The 19,247-nt window shown below is 41.1% G+C and overlaps 1 protein-coding gene across 1 annotated transcript in view; it reads left to right on the top strand.

The window, feature by feature from the left end:
* Positions 1–19,247, top strand: part of THEMIS (thymocyte selection associated) — a 56,541-nt gene that overhangs the window by 23,392 nt on the left and 13,902 nt on the right. The window lies entirely within an intron of this gene.

Here is a 19,247-nt window from a genome sequence, read left to right as displayed (position 1 = left end):
CTTGCTGTTGAGCAGGTAACAGTAAGAGGTCTGTTGTGACTGGGATCACAACAGCTCAGGGGATCCGAATGGTGTTGCTGACCCCTGACCATGTCTTCTCCTACTCAGAGACAGATATGGGGTAACATGTTAATCAAGCTTCAGAGTCAATCTTTTCATGGGTTATGACCTAAACAAATTAAATTCCACTGTCTGGGAAGTTAAATAAATGATGGTTTGCAGTAGGTTTCATTGGGTACCTACAGAAGCTCTTCTACTCCTTCATTGAGTGTGCATGTAATTTCATGGGAAGATGTTGGCATTATCATATGTACAGTAAAAATTGTCCCGTTGCATAGTTAGATGTTGCAGGTGAAAGTAAATGGGTTTGCATGTGGTTACATACACATCACAGTAAGTTCTTACAAAACAAATTACGGTATCACCTGTGTGTTCCTTATATTAAGAAAACAAACAAAAAAGTGTCATAGACTGACAACAGATATTTCATTTAGTTTTAATACAAGAGACCTCAATCATGATTAACCTTTTTGTGTCTGCTGTTCCACTCCCTACAGAAGGCTATACCCCTTCATTCCTTTTCCCTCTAGCCCAGCCTTATTCTCACAATCTGTAGCTAACAATTAGTTTTGACACAGAAAGAGACTGATATTTTTGGACTGTTCACTTTTATGTTTAAAGCTCTATTTATTTCCAAGGCTAACATTTAAGGCTAATCTGGACTTCAGAAAAAAAAATGAGGAGGAAGGCTAGGACATAACTCTTGCTTTTGATGTGCTAGATTCCCAAAGACAGCATTAAATATAACACCAAATACATCGTTGGCAGCCAGTGGTTCAGAGGTGAATTCTGAAGCACAGGAGAGCGTTGTGACAGTCCCATAGCCCAAGGAGAATCTGTGTCCATGCATCCAAGGAGAGTCCAAGAATGCAGGCAACTTTTTGCAGTTATAATTGCAGTTAATAATTGCAGTTATGCAATTCTGTGACAGTGTTGCCATTTAAACTGCTAATATATTTTTAAAGGAAATAAGCATTTAGTTTTTAGAATATTTTTATTCCGTTTTCATAAAATGTACAACACACAACCAACTGCAACCAACTCAGTAGCACTGGATACATTTTCTGATGTAATGTTACAAAGAAGCGTTTTGTCTCTCTCTTTATTTCCCTCCTTCTCTGAGCTTCATCCGGAAACTGTAGCTCTGTGAGACTTTCGATACCATTGACTACAGTATACTTCTGGAGCAGCTGTCCATGTTATGCATGTGTGGCACTTCTTTGCCGTGATTCTGCTCCTTCTTGCATGGTCATTTCCAGAGGGTGATGCCTGGGGAGTGCTCTTCAGCCTTGTGGAGCCTTCAATATGGGTTTCCTCAGGGTTTAATATTATCTCTCATGCTGTTTAACATCTGCAGAAAACTGCTAAGTGGGGTCATCCAGAGTTTTGGACTACATTGTCAGCAATATGCTGACAGCATATTGTACAGCTCTACTTCTATTGCAAATGTGGCAGTGGTTGTGCTGGACCCTTGTCTTGCCTCAGTAATGGACTGGATGAGAGCCAATAAAATGAAGCTCAATCCTGATATGACTAAGGAACTGTATAGTGAGTGATTTCCTAGACCAGATGGAAGAGAAGTTGCCTGCTCTTGATGGAGTTATACTCACTCTGAATGAGCAGGTATGCAGCTTGGGGGTACTTCCGGATCCTTTGCTGTCAATTGAGGCTCAGGTGGTCTCGGTGTCATGCAGTGCCTTCCATTAGCTTCGGCTGGTGACCCAGATGTGCCCCTATCTGTACAGGAATAGCCTAACTTCTGTCGTCTATGCTCTGGTAGACTCCCAGTTATATTACAAGTATGAACCAACCAGGATCGTGCAATCATCAGCTGAGGCCCTTCTTCATGTGCCTCCTCCGTGAGAGATCTGGAGGGTGACAACATGAGAACGGGCCTTTTATGTGGTTGCTCACCCAAGGAGGTTCACCTGGCACCTTCATTAAATATCTTTAGGTGCCAGGCAAGAACATTCCTCTTATCCTTTGGTTAATTAGCAAATTTATCGCCTTTTAAATTGAGATGGGGGTTATTGTTTGTTTCTATGGTATGTATTTTTGTATTGCAATCTGCCCTGTGATCTTTGGATGAAGGGTGGTATAGAAATCTAATAAAATAAATAAATAAATAAATAAGGTTAAGGAAGGGTGCTGTGTTCACTTGTAGTACCAAGCTATAGGTCAAGCATAGGCAAACTCGGCCCTCCAGATGTTCTGGGACTACCATGATCCCTAGCTAACAGGATCAGTGGTCAGGGATGATGGGAATTTTAGTCCCAAAACATCTGGAGGGCCGAGTTTGCCTATGCCTGCTATAGGTAAAACAAACCATGGTTCACAAGTCAACAACAAACCATAGCTTCAGCGTGTAGCTTGTTAGAAGAAGGCAAGCAATAGTTAATGCTATAATGTTCACAATGTTATTTTTAATTTTTTAAAATGATAATAGGCAAAGGATGGGGAGAATCTTCATAGGGAACTCTAAGCTTAATAGTAGCACAGGGAGAGGTTTTCATGGAAATGGAGAAGGAGAGGGAAGGTTTAAACTTTCTTTCTCCATGTGCTGTAGACCATATAAAAATTGGGGAAGGTGTCCACAAACAAGCTATTAGATTTCTAAGAAGCCTGACATAGTTGTTAATGATACATTTAGTGTCACATCCAGTTTGACACTTAGTACACAGAGTTATTGACATCACCACCACCACCTTTAAAAATGGAAAGTCCCAATATAACTGTATCACACAATTATTTTGAATAGGTAGATTCAGGCCCAAAATTCACAAAAGTAAGAATAAAATATAGCTTTGTGCCATTGTAAATGGTGGGTGAGTAGCTTAACGGGGTTAATTTGCAGAAATGTGAATGGAGTACTTCCATTTTACTTGTGTACAATGAAAAACAATAATCAAAACATTAATCTTTTATATTCAAATGAAGCTTGTCTCGACCCCATGATATGATTTGCATGTGGTCTTTCAACAAAGATAAATCAGAACCGTAGCAGGAGTGCAATGTTTTCCTTGAGTGTAAATGAAGCAATTAAAGTTTGCTTTGACACAACAAAAGAGTTCACTGACAGTGACATTATTCTGAAATTCAACATGTTTACCAGCAGTGAAGCTGAGTGCTCCATAAATCCCCTCCTTACATATCTATTTGCTTTAGTATCTGTATATTCGGGGGGGGGGGGGAAGCTGCTTTCACAAACCATGCATCAATTTCATTAATATTTAAGTTTGTTTACATTCTATCTCTAAAGCAAGAAATGCAGTACATACTTCAGTGTTCATAGGCAACCTTCTTCATTACAATTAAAAAAACGGAACACACTGTTTCATCTCATCAATGCCTATGAAGAAAATCTCCAAAACAGTCATTTCTGGGGTTCAGTGCGAACCCCCTAAAATAAACCTGCAAATCAACAGCCCATAAGTTCTTCTGACATCTCCTCATTTTAAATAGGTCTGGGTTGTCTGCTCAATAGTCAGATTCTAGCCTTCCCTGTGTCATTTCCTAAACTTGCTGCAATCCTATGCTTCATTCCTTCTTTCCTTGGTTGCCTTCTGCCTGCCTGCATTCAGGAAGAAGGGCATGCATAAGAAAGGGGAAATCACAAAGGAAGAGAAGCCAAGAGTAGCCAACAGGTACAGGGAGAAGCTCAGGTGGGCCACAGCTCAGAATGAGCTAAGGCTTGCAAGAGAGGTTAAAAAATAAAGGTTTATTCAGCTATGTTTGAAGCAAGAGGAAAACAACTAAGTAGTAGGTCCTCTGCACGGAGAAGAAAGAGAAATGCTTTAGGGTGACAGAGAGAAGGTGGAACTGTTCAACTCCTACTTTGCCTCTGCTTCACCCAAAAGGAAAACAGTGCCCATCCTGCTGATAACTGAATAAACGATGCAAAGAGGGAGCTGAAGTCCCAAATAGGAATAGAGGTGGTAAAGGAACACCTAGCTACTTTAAAGAATTCAAATCTCCAGGACCTGATGAGCTGCACCCAAGGGTACTAGAGGAGCTTGCAGATGTAATCTAGAGCCTCTGTCTATAATCTTTGAGAATTCTTGGAGAACAAGCGAAGTCCCAGCAGACTGGAGGTGGCAAATGCAGTCCCCATCTTCCAAAAGGGGAAAGAAGAAAGCCCAGGCAATTAACAACCAGTCATCTTGACATCAGTACCAGGAAAGGTCCTAGAACATGGAGATATAGGTGGCAGTAGGGTTGATGAGATGCAAACACACCAGCAGAACCAATCTAGTGCTCTCACTGGTGTGTTTGCACCACAGTGACTTTGCCATCTCCTCCCCCCTCCCCCTCTACCTCTCATTAAGCAACAGTGATGCAACCGACCAGGGGTCAGGTGAGTGACGGCCTCTACCATGCCACCACCTACTGGTTTTTACTACTAATTTAGAAAGTGTATTCCCAGTTTCAATGAACATGAACCTAAAAGATAAAACCATTCCTTATCACCATGTAGTTATATGATCTTTTCACATCTATCCACTGTCCCTGCCTGCAAACCCTTGTATCCTTTCATCATCACCCTTTCCACCTTATAAGAAAAACTACAGTAGCAAACCAATAGGTGAAAGGCAGTCTTCTCTTAACAGACGTGATGGCTTCCAGAGTACCATTCCATCATCCCCCTGAATTGTGAGAGTTCCAAAGAATTCAGCAGAGCCATATTATCTTTCTTTCTCTCCCCCTCCTTCTCTTTTAATCTTAAAAGAGATTGGGTTGTCAATGGGTTTATACAGAGGTGTCACAACTCTGTTCAGCAAAGGGCGCATTATTCTTACTTTAAAGCACACATCTAACATCTATTAGCCAAAGCAAGAGTTTAACTTGCACACAGAAGAAAGAAAAGATTCCCCTATGAGTTATTTTGAGAAGCTAAGTGGGAATTAAGTGGCGCTTCTGCCTTATGGCAACTGTCTTCACAGAGCTGAATCTAACTTTAAACGAGTCTATAGAAACTGCTAAAATCACAGCTGGTATGTGAAATAAGGCTGAACAAAATGTGAGTGCCAGTCTGCGACAAAGCGATGCCACTAAGATGCTAATAAAAAGCTCCCATTGAAATAATTACTCCATAGTTTTTACATACAAACGACGTGTTGAAGTGTAACTCCACTAGCTGGAGCACATAGAGTTGTGTTTTTTCATACCAAGTGTCCCTGTTGAAGCTACCAGGGGAAATGACTACAGCTGTTATTGTCTGATGATGGTAGTAAAAACAGTAACAGTATTGTGCAGTTATCTACAAAATAGGGCACTGAAAGTGGATTGGAGGAACAAGGATTCAAAACACCGAATGTACTGGTGCTTTATTTCAATTTGCCCACACTGTATTTCATATTAAAGAATCCAGTCAAGGAAAACAGCCATGCATGTCCTGGATTTCAACGTTTCTAGCTTTAAACTTACACTGTAAGTGTGAGATAATGGAGACCAAAATAGTTGAATTAATGGTATGGTTGCTGTGCTATTGTTATGGGGTTTGCTATCAAATTTCTGTGAACACAACTATCATATTGTGGGTATGCCTTAACTTGCAAGACCTGCCCAGAGTTTGGGCTTGACAAAGGCATGTTAATAGCTCAAGATATTCAGGTGATATTTCTATGGTTGTTAGCTTATTGTTGCTTTATATATAGGGCCACTCTGGATTATTCTGAACAGGAGGAGGGACTAAAGGGTGCATGCCCCTCTTTTCAGCTATGACCCCTAATATCTGGGACATTTGAATAATATGGCTAAAATCCTCATCATCTAATCCAGTAAAAAAATTCCCATTCTGCCAGTTTTTGTTTTTTTAACGTTGATGGTTCTTATTATTTTGTTATGAATCATGCAGCATTTACAGTTTTAATTAGAGTCACACAAACTATTAATCAGTTCTGGGCCAGAAGGCCAGAGTTGGATTGCCTTTCAATTTGTACATTCACAGACACACATCATAGATACTCCATTTAAAACCAGCCTCTCTGTGTCTGATCAACCAATGAAGCAACTACCTCTGAAGTCAGATCCAACTGTAATGAGTGCTTGGATTGACAGCGTAGTTAGTTAATGTCAAATCCATGATGAATTAAGGTTCTTCACTTATGACTCTACAAAAGAATACCACTTGCACATTATTTGTCAATAACTTAATACCTTGATATTTTCTTTTGTCATGAATTTCTGGGTTCCATTCTTAATCGGTTTGAATACAGTCTCTCTTTTCCCCTGCTCATTTTTCTAGAGATGTTGAAGTGGGACATTTTACAGTGAGAGCAGATGGCTTAAAATGGAAGATATTTCTGAATTCACCTCAGGTGATAGTACCTGAAGAGCAGGGATGGGCAGATCAATTGATATCTGAGCCATGTAATGTGAACGTATTCATTCATAAGGCCCTTCCATCCTTCTTCCACATTAATCTCTGATTTCTCCCCCCCACACACAAAAAATACAATTTTTTAATTTATTTAAGTTCTACTTTTATACTACCTATCCAACAGCATGTCAAATTTAAAAACATCAAGCAATGTTTACCAACAAAATAATAAAATGATTGTTCCTAACAATATAAAACTTTTAAAACAGTATTTTGAAACAAATTCAGTAGAACCTCAGTTTTTGAAGTTAATCCGATCTGGAAGACCATTTGAGTTCTGAAATGTTCAAAAATCGAAAACTCAATAGCCGACAGCTAGGCCTCAGGATCTTGCACTCAGCGGAAGCCGCGTGGCATGTTCGACTTCCTAGGTGTGTTGGAAAACTGAAACATTTACCGGTACTTTTGGATTTAAGGCATTTGAAAACCGAAATGTTCATCAATGGAGACTTCGAAAACCGAAATGCTCATCAACGGAGACGTTCGAAAACCAAGGCACCACTGTAAAGTAGTAGCAAATAAACAACAATACAAAGCTCATGTGGGCAACTTTAACACTCATTCAAATAAAGGCTATTGAAAGCTCCAGGGGGAAGAGGAAAGTCTTCACCTGGCAAATAAGAGAGAATATTGTAGGGGCCAGGCAAGCCTCTCTGGGGAAGCCATACATACAACATTAAATATAGAAAGCAACAACAAGAAGAAAAACAGAATACCCACAACAGCAGCATTTAACCAGAATGATGTTTTTAAGGAGTAATTATCTCAAGCCCATCATTTATGCAAACAACAGTCTTGAATGAGCAAAGATGTCAGGTGAGAGAAGCTACAGGTACCTAGGTGCTATCCCAGTGCCCATCATTTGCCCTTCACAGTGTATGCACGACACACCTCAGCTGCTGTCCGGATCTCAGACAGCTCAACCCTGCTATACTGCTACGAAGAGAATTGCAGAATGGAACAGAACCAAGCGGCAGTTATTATTTATTTATTAAAAAATGTAGGTGCCACCCTTCGATTCCACAATAGTTTACAATGGTTTACAATGAAGACAATTCAGTGAACCATAAAATAAATAAGGCAACATTTTTTTAAGGCCCACATCTGGAGTGAGATGAAATGAAGGGTGCTGTTTGATAAACCTGACCTATCCATCTCTTTATTCTTTGTCTTTAGTAGTCCTTTATTTTAAAGCTATAATACGGTTGCTATATCTTGAAGAGCAAAAAAGAGGGCAGCCCGAACTGCTGCCAGCCCAAGCTGGGGAAAGAGGTGCATAGGTGTATGGGGCTACCACTGTGCCCACACACCTCTTTCCTCAGTTCAGGATGGCAATGACCACGGCATGCAGAGCCCAAGCTTCTGCCAGCCTGAGCAGAGGTAGGACTCCAGCTCCTACTTGTTCCTCTCCTACTTCCTCTGCTGCAGCACCTCCACTTCTGGGGCACAGCACCCTCCTGAACTTTGCACATGCATACCCTCCCAAAACAAGTCAAACCTGGACATTTCCTTTAAAACATAAAAATCCGGCTGGATGGACATGTTGGCCCCCCAAAAGAGGACACGTCCGAGTTTTACCGGATGTGTGGCAACCCTAAGTTATAAGTAAAGGTTGGCCTGCTTGTTCTTCCCCAGTCCTCATTTAATTCTCCTTTGTTCTGGCACTGGCATAGGTAGACAATTGCCCCCCACCCCACCTCAAAGCAAAACTCCACAACTAACTGTAGTAGATATAGTGAGTGTTGTGCCTAAGTGTTATAGTGTACACTTACTACTTCTTCCTCAGGAGTTCTCTTCTAAGTATTTTTGATATTTTTCAATAGTACACTCTTGTATCCCTTCAGGGCATCCTTTTAATTTAGCTATTCAAATTAACTCCTGGCTGTCAAATGTCTCGAGACTCACAGCTACATCAGTTAACATTATCTAAATGTTCATTTAAGCCTGTTTTAGTCACATTCGTTCTGTTATCAACTCTTTTTTACATCTGTTATTAATTCCCTACAGGAAACTCTCGGCTCTTTGATTTCACACTGGCAATTCTCTTACACCCAGCATCCTGGCAGCTAGAGCCTATCACGCCTCTGCTCTATTTGAAAAAGGGAACTTCAGAAATATTTAATGCCAGTTTCTGGGCTATATTTTGTATCGGGGACATGTTCTGATGGGCTACCCTTAATGTAAAATAGGTGGAGAGTATTGCCCTAAGAAAGGGCCGTTTAAGAGTTGGAATTAGAAAATGTCTGCCCACTGCAATGGAAAATGGGCTTTGGAGTAAGTTTCTTTATATCAGATGGCTTCCTTGTTTGTGATATCTATTGGCTGATAACATTGCTAATGTCTGCTGCTGGCCAGCTTATTTTTCTGATTTCTTTTGTCAGGCAGTGCTGCTGGTTAATAGCCCAGAGTGGATGGTGGAGGCTTCCTCAATGAGAGTTAATGGTTACAAAATAGCTGGATCACTCTTGAGTGCTTTGAATGGGAGAGGCTAACAGAATTTGAACACAGATAATTTGAAAATTGATACACTTTCCTCCTGAGCTTTTTGTGCATGAAGAAGCAGGTGTTTGGGAACAGAGCCCATGAGACTGGGGGTGGGGTGGAGAGGGTGAGAGCTGAAGGTACCTGGGTTTGGAGGAGCAAGTATTTCTTTCTGCTGATCTGATGTGGGATAGTGGCAGGAATATGCATGCTCTGCCCATGCTCTACTTGCATATTAGTAAATAAACAAAACATCACAAGAACGCTGTTAAGTCCCCGGTGCTCTCTCCTCTAAAGGACACCCAAATAAGCACTGCCACTGGAAGTTGGGGAACTCTGGAGCATGTAACTATATTGTTGTAGACTTTTCAGGATCCACTGCTAAAAAAATGCTGTGCCTGTTAATTGTGTAGATTTGATGGCACATTGCCTCTATTTTCAGACTGCAGATATCAGGGAACTATATGACTTCCAAATGGCATGGAAATTATCGCCTTGCTAGCTTATAGGAAAATCCCAAGGCCTCTTTTCAAGCAGTGAAATACTGCCTGGCATAGAAGTCAGAAGATCCTCTTTGAAACAGCAGGGGATTGTACAGATGTATAAATTGTAGTTTGGATGTTCCTTTAAAACTAGATATAAAAGACTCCACTACAGCCCACCTTTTGGATAAAAGACTCTGCCTGTCAGAAATGCACAAGGGAGGTATTTAAAACAAAGAGGAATATATGTGTCCTAGTACTGGAAAGGAATTGTGCATTCAACAGGGGAAAATGACTGAACTAGTACAAGTAAGTATAACAGCAAAGAGCAAAGGGGAAAGATGTGTTATCTTGCTTCCTTTCAGGTAAAAAGAGAAATCTTTATGACTTATTTGTTGCGTCAGAAAATAATCTGTGCTGGGTTGTGACATGATGATGGACCGGGGGGGGGGGGGGGAGAGAGAACATACATAGATGGTGTCACACCTTTTGTGTGTATGTTATGTTTTGTATAATGAAATCTTGTGAAAAGAAAAAGCTGTGCACCATTCGTTTCAGCTATGGCTGATGAGAAAAGCCATTTTGCTCGTTCAAAATAGAAGGGCTTTATTAACCGTGAGAAGAAGGGGGTAACACTGCCCAGAACCTGTGAAGATAAATGCCAAGATACTCAAACAAGATGTGACCACAACTGTATTACTGGTCACAGCGGGGTTGGAGACTGAGTACATTAAGTACATACCTGAAAGACTTCATACACTTAAAGCAACAGTGGCCTCATGCATCATAATGCGAAACCATTGTTTACAAGGCACCTTACTAACCCTAGCTCTTGTGTCTGCTACTCCTCTTCTGGTGTTGCTATGAAGATACCAGACACTTCATTTTGTTTCAGTTTATCTGAACCCTTTATTTTGAAGTTGGCTAGTTTTCACTAACTTTGGCCAAGTTTGGATATTGCAGCTGTGGGTTTGGAGTGAGGATAACTTCAATAAGTGTAATAAGGACTTGGCAAGTAGCCAAAACTAAGGTTCCAACTAGTTCTCATTCCGCTATGAAAGCCAGCACACCTAGGGAGGGGACATTCTATCACAGACTAGGCTTGGTTATTGGGGGACGCAGGTGGCACTGTGGGTTAAACCACAGAGCCTAGGGCTTGCCGATCAGAAGGTTGGCGGTTCCGAATCCTTACGACGGGGTGAGCTCCCGTTGTTCAGTCCCAGCTCCTGCCCACCTAGCAGTTTGAAAGCACATCAAGTGCAAGTAGATAAATAGGTACTGCTCCGGTGGGAAGGTAAGCGGCATTTCCGTGCGCTGCTCTGGTTCTCCAGAAGCAGCTTAGTCATGCTGGCCACATGACCCGGAAGCTGTACGCTGGCTCCCTCGGCCAATAAAGCAAGATGAGTGCTGCAACCCCAGTCGTCCGCGACTGGACATAATGGTCAGGGGTCCCTTTACCTTTACCTAGGCTTGGTTATTAAAGAGACAGGCCATATTCACTACAGCAACAACCTGTGGTTAGTCTAACATAACAAAGAGCCCCCAAATTCCTTGGAATTATGTGGCAGCTGATCTCTGTACCATACCACCTTCAGTGTTCTGAAATCTTCTGCCTCCAGTCTGAGAGAGTTTAAGCGCTATGTCTCTCTGATCATCTTCAGCTAGCTTTTTTCCACCTTCCTATTCATGATTTGATTTGAATTTATATTTTTTTTAATTTAGAAAAGCAAATAGTAATTTCTTTCTGGCTTTGTAGTTTTACAAACTCAATCATCAAAATCTTCCATTAACATATTTATCACATCTATATTCCAGGAGAACGATGAAGGCTTTTCTAGAATTAAATTGATAAAATGTATATTGCTGCTAGTGACTTTTACTGCAACTTTCCTTTTCCTTCTGTAGAACCTGCTTTGGAGACTACTCTTCTCAAACTTTGTATACATGCAGAGTTTGTTTAGTAAAAAAAATACAAACCTGGACTGTGCTGCCGAAAGCTACCTTTCCTTTATAGAAAGAATTAAATTGGAAATTAAATGCAAGCCTGCTTGGAAGAGTAAATTGCCAGTAAAAAAATCAGGATGCAGAATTTTACTGACACTATTAAAGCTTTCTTAGGGTATCCTCAGAGGCAGGCTTGCTCCGCTCCACCCATTTTCTGTGTCTTCTTCACTCTCTCCTATTTTCATGCCCTGCCATACTTCCGTTGTTGTTATGCCTACTACCTTTCTCTTCCTGTCTCTTTGTACCAAGGCAGTCCAACACATGACCCGAGAGCCACATGCAGCCCTCAAGGCCTTTTTGGCAGCCCTTGGCAACATTTGATGCCACCCCCTCTGCAGCCCTCACACTGCCTTCCCAAAACCTAAATGAGACCCTGGACTTTGGGAAGGAGGCCTGAGGGCTCCAATGGGGTCCTAAAGCCCTAACATCTACCTCCAAAAGCTTAGTTAACACTTTCCAAGCTTTGGGAAGGTGGGAGAGCTCTAGGGCCCTGCCAGAGCCTCATATATCCTTTCCAAAGCCCAGTGCCTTGCTTACCTTACTTTGGGAAGGCAAGATGAGTTGGGGGGGCATTAAATTTTGGCCTCGCTCCCCTGCCCCACACACGACAAGAAAAAATTATTCAATCTGTGGACCACAGGCTCCATGTCGAAGTACTTTTGCAGCCCTCTTGGTATGAAACATTGGACAGCCCTGCTTTACCATTCCAATTGTTTTTCTGTGGTCTGAGGACCCATTTCTTATTCCATTGATCCACAAGCACATTGCACTCAGGCTCTGTCAGTGTAGCTCAGCTTCACTCAATGTGCCCCAAGAAGCATCTAGATGAGGTGTGGTTGGGCTTTTGCCAAGTGTGCCATGGGTTAACTCCAAATTATGAAAACATACCTGACTTGGGGGGGGGGGGATTTGGTTGAGACACCTAAGTGCCACAAAGGATAGCCCAATGCGGCGCTACACCTGTGGCACCACCTTCATTTTCTTTTCTATTTGTTGCTTTAGACAACAGAGAGGCAAACATGTGAGAGAAGGAGAAAGACAGAGAGATTAAAACTAAAAAGGGGAGAAAGTGGGTTACAGGTTAAAGCTGAAAATGGATGCTGGGTTTGAAAAGGTTGATCAGTGGCAGTGGAATTTGCTACCAAGGAGTGTGGTGGAGTCTCCTTCTTTGGAGGTCTTTAAGCAGAGGCTTGACAGCCATCTGTCAGGAATGCTTTGATGGTGTTTCCTGCTTGGCAGGGGGTTGGACTGGATGGCCCTTGTGGTCTCTTCCGATTCTATGATTCTATGATTCTATGACACCACCCAGACAGCGTTTGTGACTTTGGACATTAAGATGTAAGCTTTATTTTTGAGTTTGGGGACATATATGCATGGAGGTTATGTAAGCATTCTGCAATCATTTGATAACAATGTTTTGTATGGACTGAGCATATTTCCCTCCCTGTGAGTATCACAGACAAGGAATATTGATGAAATTACTAATGATTTTATGAGAAATGGCCCTTTCTTTTTGTGGCTCTGTAACTGCTGGGGAGTGAACACAATGCTAGAGTAATCTTACAATCTGTCGCTTTTGATGCTGCTGTGTGCTATTAATGGGTTATATAAAGTGAAATCAACTGAGGTCTACAATATTATTGGATTATGCAGAAAGGGATATGTGTATGTTTATAGTTCTCATTCTAAAAAGTAACAATAATTTCCACTTAATGATTTTAATGGAGCAGCTGGAATTAATATGTTGCTTAGCAAGGCACGGAAAGAATTTGGCAGGAGGAAATTCAGAGACTAAGAAATGGAAGGGAAAAATGCTAACACTGTATGTATTATTATATAGGCATTAGAAGTGTCTGACCTGATTAGTTCCAGTTTCTCATCTCATAGGCCTCTGCTTACAGAGGCTGCCTGAAGGATTTACATATTTGCAGTATCACAACATAGTATTGCTTTGAATTTGGGGTTAGAGTCTTGACTCGGTTGGCCACAATGCAATACAGAACTAAGCATGCTTAACTTTGTTTTGGATTGTATCCATTGCAAATCAGTGTAACAGCAGAATAAAGTGATGCTGATCATATGCACTCAATTTTATACTTCAGTAGGGCTGTGTATTTGGATTTGGCCAAGAATAAAAATAAGGATATTTCACATTCATATCTGAAATTTAAATCATGCATTTGGCTTAGGTAGCATATCTCTCTCTCTCTCTCTCTCTCTCTCTCTCTCTCTCACACACACACACACACACACACACACACACTCCAGTTTAGCTAAATTTAATCATGATTGAGACTAAGGGCAGATCTACACTCATGGTTTATAATTACAGGTGGGTAGCCGTGTTGGTCTGCCATAGTCGAAACAAAATAGGAAATTCTTTCCAGATTAAGGATCTGGTGACTTCTGTTTCAGTGTATCTGAAGAAGTGTGCATGCACACGAAAGCTCATACCAAGAACAAACTCAGTTGGTCTCTAAGGTGCTACTGGAAAGAATTTCCTATTTTGTTTCATGGTTTATAATGTTAAGGAAGGATTAAGGAAGGATTTTCATAACTTAATGGACACATTAATAATGCATTATTAAAATGTGACACCAGAGGGTGCTACAAAGGACCCTGCAATAGGGAAACTGCGTTGTTACCGACAAAACAAGGTAGGAACATTTTTTTATTTACCAGTATGCCCTGTGACGTTTTAGAGCGATATATCTAATATTGTTCTAACAATGTTTAAAAGGTCTGTGTAGATCCAGCCTAAGTCTTACTGAGATAAGGAAGGATGAGGGACAAAATCTGTTTGGTTGAAAATTTAATGCAAACCTACCTAATTTGCACATCCCCAAACAATAAGTGAATCATATTGCTCTGAATTTAGCAATACAGTTCTCCAACATAAAAAAGGAGTTAAACTTTCACTCCTCCAGTACTATGTTCTTCATCAGCTTCCCACCCAATGCTCTTACTTGCCATACTGGCCCAAATATAAGCCGCACCTTTAAAATTCAAGAGGGGGAAAAGAAAAAAAGACAATACATGGCGGAGACCACGTGGTCCAAGCAAAAAATTATGGCCCTAGAGGACCCACACGGTGCACTGGGAAATGATGGAGAGCTGCCTAAGGCCAGCCCTACAAGGTGCAGCTTGTAGGTGGTTTGCTCAGGCCAGTGCCGGCAGTGGCCCAGCCAGGCCACCCGCCGCCGACTGCCCCCCCCTCCCGTGCCGGGTAGGCACCCTCCCCACTCGCTAACAGCAGGGGGGCTGGCCGAGCAAGAAGAGACATTCTGCAGGGGGGGCACAGCTCACCTCACACCGTACCAGGCAGGCACCCCCCTGCTCTATTAACAGTGGCAGGGCAGGCAAGGGGGGGATCGCATGGTGGCAGCCGTGCAGCAGCCCCCACCGGCACTCGCTGTCCCACTGCCTGCCATTCCAAGCACCAGGCAGCACCCCCCACCTGAACGACAGTGGAGGTGCACAGTGGGAAGTGCGAGGCATTGGCACCGCCGGCCGGCCGCCAGCCACCTGCCACCCCTGTTCGCCAGGGCTTCAGCAGGAGTTATAGAGTTAAGGGAGGGCTAACTGTTTGTTTGTTTCAGCAGTGATATCGGGCTTTCTGTAAGGTCGCAAATATTAGCTGCACTTTAACTTTTCACAGTCGGAATTCGGGTAAAAAGTGTGGCTTATATTCGAGCCAATATTGTACTCAGATTTAAAGAGATGGGGAATCCAGTCACAGGTATCTGAGTGTCTGATATAAATTGATTCAGGAGGTGGATAAAAGGCCTGCAGCTACATTAGCCCTGCTAGATGCTGTTGGACTACAGTGCCCAGCAGCCCCAGCCAACATGGTCAAATGTCAGGGGTGGTGGAAATTGTAGTTCAGCATCTGCTAAGTCATGTGCTAACCACCTTTGGCATGCATTCCCATAATCCAGGGGTAGCAAATATTTTTTGGCCCAGTGGGCCAGATTTTTATCTCATCCTATCCCTGTGCACCAACTTTGAAAGGTGGTGTTGTCATCATCAACAACAACATCATCATTATTATTATTATTTAAATTTCTATACTGCCCTTCATTCAAGGATCACAGGACGGTTTACAATATACAAACACAAAAATACATCACATAATAGCAAATAAGTGTTGGAATTACATTTCATTATTTCATTCTTTTCTTTTGGCTGTCCCCCCCCCACCCATGTTACCTACAAGGTATCAGAATTAAGCCTTGTTATTGTTTTTTAGAATGGAAATTATTACAGAGTTTTGAAACACAGAAAAAGGAAATAAGAGCAAATAACAATTCCAGTGTAATAATATGGAAAGGGGGGAATTAATGGGCATCTGATGTGAGTAACAGTTTGTGAAACTTCCCACAGGAGAAATATCTAATTCCTCTACTCACTTTTGCTTTCTGTTTGGGGTCTTCACACTGTAGAGAGCTGTTAACACCTGTGCTATCAAAGGTGAAACATCCTAGCAAGAATGTGATCCGGGTCATGAAGGGCAATGATGAGTGTAGCTCTGCTATAGTTCAGCTCTCAAGTGTATGCTTTTAAAAAGTAACTAGGTTTTTTTTCCTCACACACACAAAACCTAGTCTCTCAGCTGCTTATTTTTATAAGATTTCCACAAGGACACCGCATATATTACATAGTGAAATCAAGCAGAATCTTCAGTGATTTCTAAGAATTAAGTGTTTTGATGTTTCTAGATTAAAAATTACAAACAGTGTAGTTCAACTATATATCTCTTCAATTGGACTAATCAGCGCCAGAAGGGTGGATATGAAAATGGTAGAGCATTTATACAAATTTAATGCTTTTGCACTTAACATAATCTTGTTTTTAAAAATCGCTGCAGCCAGCTCTTCCTTTTGCTTCCCACTACCCTTTTCTTTTTAGAGTTTCATGTTAGAACCTATGATCTATACAACTCAGGGCCAAAATAAATATGAAGCTCAGCTCTTAAATGAAGTCTCTCTCTCTCTCTCTCTCTCTCTCTCTCTCTCTCTCTCTCTCTCTCTCTCTCTGTGTGTGTGTGTGTGTGTTACAAATAGTCCATAATATCTGGATCAAGATCTTTGCCATTCACTTGTGGCTTTGCAGACAACTTGTCCGTGAAAGCACAACATGGTTTAAAATAAATTCCAGGTCACCACAGCTGCAGGTGGCAAAGGAGCAAGCTGGTTGCTCCTTCCTAGAACATCAGGAATAACTTTCAGGTAATAAGAGCTGTTCAGTGGTGGAACAGACTCCCATGAGAGGTGATGGACCCTCCTTCCTTGGAGACTTTTAAGCAGAGGTTGGATGTCATCTGTCATGTATGATCTAGTTGAGATTCCTGCGTTGTAAGGGGTTGGTCTAGATCAGGGGTAGGCAACCTAAGGCCCGTGGGCCAAATGCGGCCCAATCGCCACCTCAATCCAGCCCACAGATTGTCTGGGAACCAGCGTGTTTTTACGTGAGTAGAATGTGTCCTTTTATTTAAAATGCATCTCTGGGTTATTTGTGGGGCTTAGGAATTCATTCATTTTTTTCTCCAAAATATAGTCCGGCCTACCACATGGTCTGAGGGACGGTGGACCGTCCCACGGCTGAAAAAGGTTGCTGACCCCTGGACTAGATGATCCTCGGGATCCCTTTCAACTCTTCAATTCTATGATTCTATATGATTCTATTTCCTATGCTGCTATTATCTTTTACCAGTGCTGTGCTTAGAAGTATAGTGTGGTTAATGTGCGAAACATAGATACAGTATTAACTAATATGGAGCTGGAATGTGCCCTTAGTACAGCAGGTGATGCTATAATGGACAGAAACAGGCATTTTTGTTGAAGATACCCAAGTGATGCTTGCATTAAGATGAAGTCAGCCAGACATTTGATTATCTTAGCCAGTTAATCAGGGCCATTTCTCTTTATAAGTACAGCAAGGAAGAGCGCTTGCAAAAACGTAAAACGTGGTGCAGTTAAGTACCAGTCAGCCAGAAAAATGTGTAATAAAAAGTGTAAAACATGCTTCTGATTATCAGAGGAAACGTACTCAAGTATCTTGAGTGGCCCTACTTACCACTTGCTCCTTGTGTTAGAAGAAGCAAAAGATATGCAACGTTAGATAGAAAAAGCCTCTGAACAGAGAGCTTGTTAAGTTTTCTTTTCTTGTACTTGTGCTATTAGAGACCTAAAAAGAATTCATAGTAACTTTATAGTCATCCATCAGTTTGCTGTGGTTGACAAGAAAGGAAGGAAAGTTTGTGCTCTCCTAAACTCTTAATATTGTATGTCAACAGATATTGTCAATTGAGTTTGCAGCATAAGATCGCTTAACCCTCCCACACTAATAATAATAATAGCATTATTTATACCCCACCCATCTATTACTAGCATGAGAAGAAATAAGGCCTACTGGTGGGAATTAACTTCCATGTAATAGTTCCAGAGCAGCCATTATGTATGGTATAGTATAGAGTGCTTCTCCAAATAAATGAAACATTTTTCCTATGTCCTTTTTATAATTTCCTAATTATTTGTTGGTTTGAAGATTAGTGCTGCCCTCCTCTTTTAGTCTTTCTTTACAAAGAAGGAAGAAACAGCCTTTTGGTAATGAATTTTATTCAAAGTACAGCCCTTCTTTGTGGGCATCTCCATGTACACCCAACTTTGGATTGGACCAAGTTGGATTAAGTATCCCTTTGCTAATCAGCTACTTTCCTTTTGATCATGTAATGTTTAAAATCCCTTTGATAACCACAGGGTGATATTCAGTTTCTCTGTGATATGCAGAACAGTTCCTTTGGAACAAGAAATGGACAGTTTTATATAACATCAAAACGAGCTCTGAAAAGTTTCATGTTAGGCAGAGAATGGAGAATTTGCAGAAAGAAACTAATGACTATTTCTAGTACCTTTACAACATGTTTGTGCACTATTGGAAATGCCATTCTTAATTCTGAATAAGGAATATATTATTCCTAAAGGAGTAATATTTTCTAGTAATAAGTAAACACAAATGCATTTGTTTACTTACAACTAGAAGATTTTACTCCTTTAGGAATAATATATTCCCAATATATTTGTTCCATGTCCCTTATAGGTATATTAAAATTGGGCATAATAAGAAAAAACTGAAAAAGTTGAATGAATGATGAGCTACTTTTTATGTGAGGAGAAAAAAATGTGAAGTTGATAATATAATCAGCAACACATCCAGTGGAACAGTGTTGAATAATTTCACCTTATTTTGCGGTGTTTTGAACAATAAAAATTTGAAAATATATCCAAAACTCAGCTGGATTGGTTTCTGCTGGGACCACAAACTAAAGTTATCAAGATGAGAAATCTTGAATCTAGTATTGTTCTGTGAAATATTGAGAAGTGCAGCAAAATAAGTTTAGCTGAAAGGTTTATCTGAAACCATTATACTTCTTCATTTTGTGATTCCTTGTACAAGGGGAAAAATGATCTAGTTTTATTGAGCTTGTTGCTTGCTCTATCAATTTTTTCTTATCAGAGGCCAGATCCCAGCCAGCAATATAAATACTTTAAAATGGTATCCCAGAGAAGCACTGGAGGCGCATTCACCACATCATAAACTTCTCTCTCTGTGTGGTGTGTGTTCCTCTTTTAGTTCCTAAGTTTTAGTGTGTTACTAGAAATTATCATAAATATGCCATTTTCCATTTGCAGTTTCCCACTTGCAAAAACAGCATCACCCAACCTGTGCCCCCCCCCTTTTAACCTTTAACTAAGGCCTTAAATTTAGGGCTTAATTGTTTGGGTCCAGCATATATGAAGGCCAGTCTTCTTCCATCTGTGCATGCACCACCATGCTGCTCA

The sequence above is a fragment of the Lacerta agilis genome, chromosome 3 (assembly GCF_009819535.1).
Source record: "Lacerta agilis isolate rLacAgi1 chromosome 3, rLacAgi1.pri, whole genome shotgun sequence".
In the NCBI taxonomy this organism is placed as follows: domain Eukaryota; kingdom Metazoa; phylum Chordata; class Lepidosauria; order Squamata; family Lacertidae; genus Lacerta; species Lacerta agilis.
Note: the sequence above shows the minus strand (reverse complement) of the source record. Positions and strands in the feature narration are given on the sequence as shown.